Genomic DNA, 9,645 nt, shown 5'->3' on the forward strand with positions numbered 1-9,645 from the left:
AGAAGCAAGTGAATAAATTAATAAAGAAAAAGGCACATCATCTGGCTCTCTCTCCTGTGCTGAAGTTTCAAGCTATGAAATGACTAAAAGAAAAAAACTATTCTTTTACAAATTCACTAAAAAATGATGAAATTTGTCCACAAGTAGCCAAAGAAAGGAGAATACAAGTATGAGAAAGAAGCACATGTATTCACACCAACACATACATACACGTACATACATACATACACATTCATTCACATAAACACTAGAGCCATTTTTTTTTTCTTTCTAATGGAAATTTAGACCCCCAAAATAAAAGCTAAAATATTGTAATTAGTGGTTGGTAGCTACTAAGAAAATTAAAATATTTGAAATTGAAAACCTGAATAGTTGGAATGAGAACAAATGCAATGATTCCTATGACATTCTACCCCTTTCCTTTGGGCCATGTCTATTCCAAAATTTCTTATTACTGCAACACAAGGACAAATGGGTAAATGAAATGGCGTGTGACTTGATCCGAGGAAAGTATGGCTGAATAACACAGTGTTAGTGCCAAATGCTTAAAGGAAGCATATTAAACAAGTATTTTAAAATGCAGAACCTTTTCCAATAGCCATAGAACAGCTGAACAAAAATGTCCAGGTACAAAATTAAATAAAGAAAAAGAAAAAGCATTTTGTTTGCAAATATGTTTGTGGTCACGTTTTTAGGGCCAAAATAATAAAAAGATAAAAAAGGCAAAAGAAAAACTCAATATGTATGTTTGATTCACTGGACACAGAGTTCAGATGTTTAATGAATTTTAATTAATCAATTAAAATATAGAAAATAAAGACCATCACCTACAGGCAGGGAGTCTGTCTAAATTCTACACATTTTCCATTGTGTGACATGCTGAGAAGGTATGTAATAAAGTGATGGTGGACCTCTATGGATGCTGTGGTAGGACACATCCAATCAGAAAACCATAGAGAAAGGAATGGAGAGTCTAAACTACCAGTGTTAAGTTTATAGGCTGACAGATTGTGAATTTTTGAAAGGCCTAATGTCTCATTAAAAACTTATCTTTTTTTGCCTTTATTTTGTCCCCGATTCTAATAATTATCATCATCTTGACCCAGGTTACCTGTTCATGACTCTTGATTTTTTTAAACTGCTAATGGTTAGCATAGAAATATTTTACTCTGATATGTACCCTAAGCATGGCAAACCCAGTCATCCAGCAAGAAGGTTCTAGGCCTCCCTTCTTAAATTCTTTTTAAAATGTTACTTATTAAAACAAAAGTAAATTGCTAATGTGTAATAAATATATCATGTCGTATTTTTGCTATGCCTGAATAAGTGGATAGCTAATAAATAATATTTTATGAAAAAGTAAATTAGAAATCACTGTTATTTATTTACCAATTTAATACCATTTCTCTTGGAACAAGTACCAAAATTTTTGAAAAGCTTTCAGATCCTTGGAGTAATAATACAGGAGATGCTAGGAAATGTTAAAAGACCCTTGATATTGAAGAGATGTATAGCATCAGTCTTTGTCTATGTCTTGGTTCACAGGAGCGTGCTTACCTGTAGTCTGGTGCCTAAAGGTTTCATTCATTCCCTATTGAAGCTTCCACTACTTTCCTTGAAATTATCATCTATATTCCCCTCATGAGTTTAAAAGCCTGCATTCTTTCCATTTATCATAGTTTTTATCTGGAAAACTGCAACTGTACTCTTTTGCTCTAAGCTATTATGACATCAATTAATAGGTTATTTAACAGATGATAATTTAATTTCATTCTTATAATACTCTGTAATATTTTGAATTTCATGATTCATTGTTCATTCATTAAATGCAAATTTTATTACTTCATTGTATATCCAGGGATGAAAGAACCTCCTAAAATGGATTAATTAGCCATTCATAAAACTGATCAAAAGTATCTGTTTCCTGTTCTTTGAAATAACTGTAAATTATAAGGCAGTGTAAATACAGCAGGTCCTCAAATAACATGGTTTCATTCAACATTTTGTTATAACGTTGATGGTATGTTGTAGGAACTTAACTCTCATTTATATCAAGTAGCCTATGGTAAAACTGTTTTGTTTTTTCTTCTTTTTATTGATTTCAGAGAGAGGAAAGGAGAGGGAAAGAGAGATAGAAACATCAATGATGAGAGTCATTGATTGGCTGCCTACTGCACACCCCTGAATGGGGATCAAACCCACAACCGTGAATGTGCCCTGACCAGGAATTGAACCTTGATCTCCTGGATTCTAGGTAGATCAATAATCAACCACTGAGCCAAGCCGGGCTGGGTAAAACTGTTTTTGTTATAGTATGATGTTTAGCTTAAATTTGCAGAACCTGTTAATGACATTAAGTGAGGACTTTGCACAGTGATTTTGAGTTCATGATTCCTCAGAAAATGCTCTTTATCTGCAGCTAATGGTGTGCCGCTCATGTGATATAGATAAGAAAGTTCAGAATTAATTTTAAAAAACTCTAAGCAATTTTCCTGTCATTTCTTCAAGCTTAGCTAGATTGGGATTTATAATCTTGCTGATTTCCCATTTCATTCTCATAAATTAATCATTCTGATATAAATGTTGGATTATATGTGTTTTTCCTTCTTCATGGTTACCTTTTTTTGCCTATGAGGTCTAAATTCCTTAGACAAGCAATTTCCCGGTTCTCTGTCTTCTCCTTCTAGGTAACATCAATCACCACCAATCTCTACTTCCACTTTTCAGGTTCCTTCAAAGCAATCTATCACTGCCTCCACTTATACCCTGCCGGTTAGTTTCCTCTTTCCACTGTAATGCAGCCTCTTTTCCCCTTCTCACTGCACCCCAACAAACAAATGTGATCATTTCCTATAATTGTTCTTGCCAAAGCTATCGCTCGCTAAGCATTGCTCCTATAGCCCGAGTCTCCCGGATTGCAGCTCAAGAGCCTTGCAATAAACTCATCTTTCTCTTTTGTTTTAGTAAATGTACATAGTTTTGTTTTTGACAGTACTCCAGCCCCATATACCTAAAAGTTAATGAAGACAAAACCTTCCTCCCCAGCCCTCACCTAAAACAGCCTGTTCTATCTCAGCTGCCAACTATAAACATTATCTTTTAACCTCCATTCACTTCCATATTTCCACTAGTTAACAAATCAATTTTGACTCCCTCTCCTCTCCCCAACATCCAATGAGACAGCAAGTGCAGCTAAGTCCACTTGATTTTTTCAACTGGACCTGTCAACACATCCCAGCTATTTCCACTAAGCACCTCTTCACTCTAGTGGTCAAACACCCTCCAAAAAAAGTTTTTCTGTGCCCCAGGCTTGTTAACTTGACATTTTTCTTCTTCTGCCATGCAACTGACCTATATACAAAGCTGAAATCTAAGGATGCCACTCAACTATTCAGAAAACATTAGTACATCATCACCACCATCTATAAGCTAAATTCAATAGGGTCAGCATGCTCTAGAAGGCCTTTAATCATTGCCTTGCCCTAGTCTTTAGCAGCCTCCGAAGTGCATATCTTGATGTGGCAACATCAAACCACTTGCCCTCCCATCATACACGACATTGCTTACTCCTTACCTTCGTGTACGTGGTGCTAGAAAAGCAGATGTATCCCCTCCTTCCACCTGGCTAACTCATATCCAGCCATTAAGGCTCAATCCATGTATCACTTCATACAAGAAGCAAGTCTCATTTCCCCTCACTCAACCACACAGCCCAGGTCAGTTGCCCTACTCTCTGCTCCCATAAGATGCCCTGCCTCTCCCATTCGGTGCATCGCGTTGTATTTGCAATACTGTGATACAGTGCTCCAAAGGCAAAGACTAGGCCCTTATTCTTTGTATTTCTGACAACTTTACTCATAGTTGCCATAAAGTAAGCACTCAATGAGTTTTTCATGAATGAATGGTTAAACGTATGTAGGTTAAGATGAAAAGACACTGAATGGAATCAAAGATTGAAAACTAACCACTCATGCCATACGAAAAGGTCTGCAACTAGACTCCCATTCTCAAGTGTGTCACTCATGGCTTTATGTGGGGAGAGAACTTTTCCACTGTGAATCATACTGCAACCCTAAAAATAAAATACCTAACACTGATTAATTGTGATTAAAATCATGTTGATTGATTTACTTTCATCTTGGAATGCAAGCTGATCCATAATGTATCCATAATGAAGTTTGTCCGTGAAATTCAATGTTAGTCAATATTTAAAACACGGCCATATCAACCAATCCAGTGCTTCAAAGGCATTAGACTACTTTCATTAGTAAATTTGCAAGAACAAATAAGACTAACACGGATTACCAAAACGTGTCCCCTAAGAGAAGACTGTTTTTTAGAACATAGCCTAATAAAACAAAAAAGATGAAATATTCTGAGGACAGTGTTAACATTTTCTATTCTGATTAATAAATGCAATTACTAAATTAAGTCTTGCTATAGTGATCTGAAAACTCCAATTCCCTTCCTCCACCCTTGATGCTCTTTCTAATTGTGTGTGTGTGTGTGTGTGTGTATAATGAATTACTCATGATTTCATTATCCCTAAAATGGAGATAGTAATACCTACTTGATAGGGCTTTGTGAGGAGTAGAAATTATGAGGGTCATTGTCCTGGAAATGATGTATAATAATATGATTGTTGACATCCCCAGACTTTGAGAGTGAACTATGCTTGCTATACTTTTGTTGTAGTCTATTGAGTGCCATGTAAACATCATTTGAGGGAATTTAATATTACCAGCAGCTGCTCTTGTTAGAACTTGCCTGACTTAGAAACTGCTTACAGGTGGCCAATGTTATCTGAAATTGCCGTTTGCAATGAGATAAGCACATTAATAGAAATCATCAAACCAAATTGACAATTACCAGAAGATAAGGTCAGCAGAAGGGTGACTAGCCATCCTATTTGGGTCTGAATTAAGTGGTTTTTGGAATACAGGACATTCACGGCTAAAACCAGGACGTGGGCAAACCAAGGGGAATCGGTCACCATATCACATTGGCCATCATGGGTATCCACATCCTTGAACGGTCCTAGAATTAAATAGGTTGTTCAATTTATATTCACTGTATGAATTAGTCCATTCTAAATTAAAAATAATCTAAACTTTTTTTGTACTATTACCACTTACTTTTTCTCTTTTCCAGTGTTTTTCCTTTCTATTCTATATTTATGGCTTTAAAATATTAATAGCTCTGCATACAGACAAATGCACTATCCTAGGAAAATTTGATACATTAATTAAAACACATTCAGCTACCATTTTTTCAAAGCTTACCAAATGAGAAAACATGAGGAAGCACTTTCTACTCTCTAAAGTACATTTTTTACTTTTGAATTATCTTATAAATACCTAATGATATCCCACTAATTTCCAAGGACCCGGTCTATTTCTGACATTAATCTGTAGATTTTTACTTTGTAACCTTGCTCTGATCACTGAAACAGGCCTCAAATGACTATTATAAATCACTCTCAAGATTTATTATAAATTGAGTTTCATATGAGTGAAATGGTACTGTCAATAAATTAAAACCATGTTAGCTAATAAATAAGATTTTTATCTAATTAGCATAACTTTCTGATGAATAACCTATATATATTTTGCAAATTTTTATTAATAAGTATAAGCTTGTGTTCATTAAATTATGCATATCATATAAATTATATATAATCTATGTAAATATTCTGTAGTTTTCAAAGCATTTTTCAATATTGTGAAATTACTTTTCATTTTTCTTGGAGGTAGAAGTTATATTAATCTTAAGGAAAGCATTAGATATTTTAAGTGGTATTCTAAAGTAAAAATAAAAAGTGACTATAATGCCTAGGAAAAGATTTATTTACCTATATATGAGTTGCCCCTAATATTATAATGATTGAACTTCAGATTGCATAGCTAAATGTTGTTTAGCAGTAACAGATTCTGATTTTATATTTCTTCTGCAAAACCTTAAAACGTGCTGAGAAATGAAAGCCAAGGATAAAAAATACATAGGATTATGTTATGTATTGAAAAACCAAATGCAATTGAGCACATAAAGGCTGGCATTATTTTTTTAAGAATTACTTATTTGCAAGATCCTTGATAAAACGTCAGATAAGAATACATAGCTACATGGCATTTTTATGGTCAGAATGAACTGAAGTTCATTCTTTAACTGTCCATTTATGTTGAGAAATATCTTTATAAGCACAAGTTACTTGGCTTGAGAGCTTCTCGAAAGAGAAACTTTCTTATATCTCTCTTTCATTTGTAAAACTTTATTAACATAGAATTATCCATGGGACCTGGGAATCTATTTTAGTATTTGACTTCTGAGGCATTTTACAAATTTTGTTGTTAATTTTTTCATGATTCCATTAGTAAAGAAACCCATGATTTCCCTAGTATTAAAAATGATTTCACTTAAAATTTATAGTAGCTACAAAAAAAACATATTCATAAAGTATATCCTAATTACTTTTACAGATATTTTAATACATTTAGTTGGACTGAAGCTGCATTTATTTCTCTAAGAGAACTAGCCACTTTACAAAACTAGCCACTGTGCTTAAACTGCAACTGTTGAGTTGGCTTTATTTTTAACTCTTTTAATGTGGAACTAAGGTCTGAGAAGTAAGGAGAATCACCCATTGTTATTCAGAAGCCTTACTGAAAGAGACGTGACAAATTCTAGAGATGCCCATAATGGGTTTTCATCATGATATCCTGCGAATGAGATAGGTGAATATTCTGTCAAGTTGCCAAGGTTAGAGGGCAAAAATCAGAATGGGTTCTACGGTCACCATGGAGACCAGCCCCTCCAACTTCAAACATTAAATCTTCTGTTTCATCCGGGTAAGCCAAACACTCACTGCTTCTGCCCAGCAAATAAAGATAGGATTGATGCCACTTGGACACATTCAAATCCAGCAATTCAGCATCAGATCCATAATAAAGTATGATCTTAATAATCTGGAAGATGAAATTAAATTATTGGACCAACTATTTAAAGGTAAGCCGTCATGGTCTGTAGATTCACAGGTCTTTGCTTTCTCTATAATACACAGGATATACCTGAGTATCCTTGTTGACTGTGAGTAACAAAATTTACAAAACAAAAGATGTCGCCACTATCCTGTGCTCTTGTTAAAATACCTGCTTCATTTATTGTCTGTCTCGTAGCAATTGGTCTCCTTGTATTCTTGTTTATTTACCTGGGCAAAAGCAAAATGAGCAGTTTTCCTTACTCATAGAGCCAGATGTGTTTTATTTTGTGTCCTGATACAGCATGGTCAGAGAGCAACATCACAGCTGGTTTCTACCTAATACAGAATTTTGGGGAATTCATATTTCTTCCTAAGGAGAAATATGAGAAGAGAAAGAATAAAATGTGCCTTGATTTTTTAAGGCAGCTTTTCAAGACTTATTTTTATCTGAAGTGTCTTTAGTTAAAAAAAAAAAAAAATACATTCTCATAAAATATAATGATGTGTATATATAGCTTGGGGGAGATGTTTTTTATAAAAGATTTGACTGTGTGCTACTATATTTTATGAGAAGCAGACAAGTGGCTTCCTAGGAGGGTATGCCTCCTCACTCAGGCATCCACATGTTAGGTCTGTGATATTTAATGATATAATTATTTCTGTTACCCTTATGAAAACTAATTACCTTGAAAATTATTCCAAAAGGATAAAAGATTGACTTTTTCCCCACCATGATCAGTATCTACCTGGAAAATGTTGTACACACTGGGCTATTCCACTTCATACTTATTCACGTCATTAACTCCTGTTCCAAAATGCCTTCTTTCTTTCCTTTCTCCCCTGTAAATAAGCATTCCATTGCCAAGTTATTTTCTAGTAGATCTATATTCAGAATTTTATGGTATGCAGGTCTCAACTAACTTCCCGATCTTTAACCCTGATTATAAGGCCTAGGAGCCATCATGGACTAGCAACATTTTCTTCCTCAAAAAACATTGATCGATGCTCCAAGGTCAAATGACCTACTGCAACCTTAAGAAAAGATGATATTCAGAATACGAGGAGAAATGATTAAGCTGTATCAGGGTGTATGTGTGTGAGCTGTAACAAACCCTCCTAGTAATTTACCGATGCAACTATCTAGACATGTTCAAAAGAATTTAGATGGAGGTCATAGCCAGGTATAAAAGGATAGAGAAAAGTTGGCAAATCTCCTAAAGCATCCTTGATGGATATCCCCAAAGCAAATGGGATACCTTTAGTAGGAAATATATATAAACAATAAACTTATCACTAGGTTACCTTAGTTTGGTTAATTGTAGATGACATATTTTTGGTGCATAAGTATTAAAGAATACCGCCACTTGGTTGCCTATGGATAGAATGAAAAGAGCAATCAACCTAGAATTGTTTTACTGTAAGGATACACTAGATGTATAAAAAGTCACAACACAGTGTGTGGTGGTCTCTGTACACCAGTGCAGCTGCTCTACCGAGGGGCCAAAAGCCAAGTATGTTATGCAGAACAAATGCAGACATTGCTAATCATAAACATCTAGAATTTTTGTGTCCTTTAAATCATACATTTATAGCACTCCACCCTTCAACCCCCAAACCTGCCATGAGGACCTTTTGTCAAAAAGTGCTTCTAAATTCACTGTGAAAGTCAAGTTTGGCTTAACCGATCTTTTATTCATATATATCTATTTTTCCCCTAAAATATATTAAATAGGGCAAAAATAATCCCCTACAGGACTGAATTGTATGCTTCATTTCTTACCTAACTTTTTAGTTCAAATTCACCTTTCATTCTATTCAGTAGAATTTATCTAATTGTTCAGCCACCCCTCACAGTCAAGGAGAAGTGTATGCTGGGTCTAACTCCACAGGAATTATAAACTCAAGATGAAAGACGGTTTAGAGTCAGCAGAGACAGAGCTCTGTAAGCGCACACCAAGTAGAGAAGGCAGGATTTCTTCCCTCTTGATTTACACAGCTCTTCTTTCTATTAGCATGTGCCTGGGATTCCTTGGTGGGTTGTTTTTTATTTTGCATATGCACCTTGGGAATATATTAAGTACTTCTGATCCTGAAAAGCTTGACAAATGACAGCCAACATGTGTTTTCCCTTTATTCCAGTCTTCTCCACAGTATAAGCAAACCTGCATCATTTTCCTAACAAGGAAGATAGGGAAGGAGGGAAGAAAAGCTGCTGGAGAAACAGTGATCAAAAAAAAGAGGCAAGACCCTTGTGTGATCTCCTTTATTTGCTATCCCTTCCTTCTGGCTCCCTGACCTATTTTGCTTGTTCCTCACACCTGGAGATCACAAAGCCCTGGTGTGATGCCCAGCCGGCAGAGTTAGGTGTGTCAAAGCAGTTCATCCATTAGGAGCTGACGTTTGCTCTAGCTTGGCCAACCCTTGTTTCACCAATGGGGTGGCAGGTTTCCAGGGTCACTAAGAAGAGGCGTATAGTTCCACTCTGCTTCACAAAAAGACACAAGTCACACATATATTATTTTAAAGTATTAGGAGAGTGCCACAGTGCCAATCACCCACATGTGACTCTTTTACTTGGAAGCAAGTATATGTTCTCACCCCTAAAAATTCTCCAGTTCCTTCAAGTACCTTTAGTGAATTACCACTGTATTAGCATTGCTATCTCTGGG

Source organism: Miniopterus schreibersii (genome assembly GCF_964146895.1).
Source record: "Miniopterus schreibersii genome assembly, chromosome: 12".
Lineage (NCBI taxonomy): Eukaryota > Metazoa > Chordata > Mammalia > Chiroptera > Miniopteridae > Miniopterus > Miniopterus schreibersii.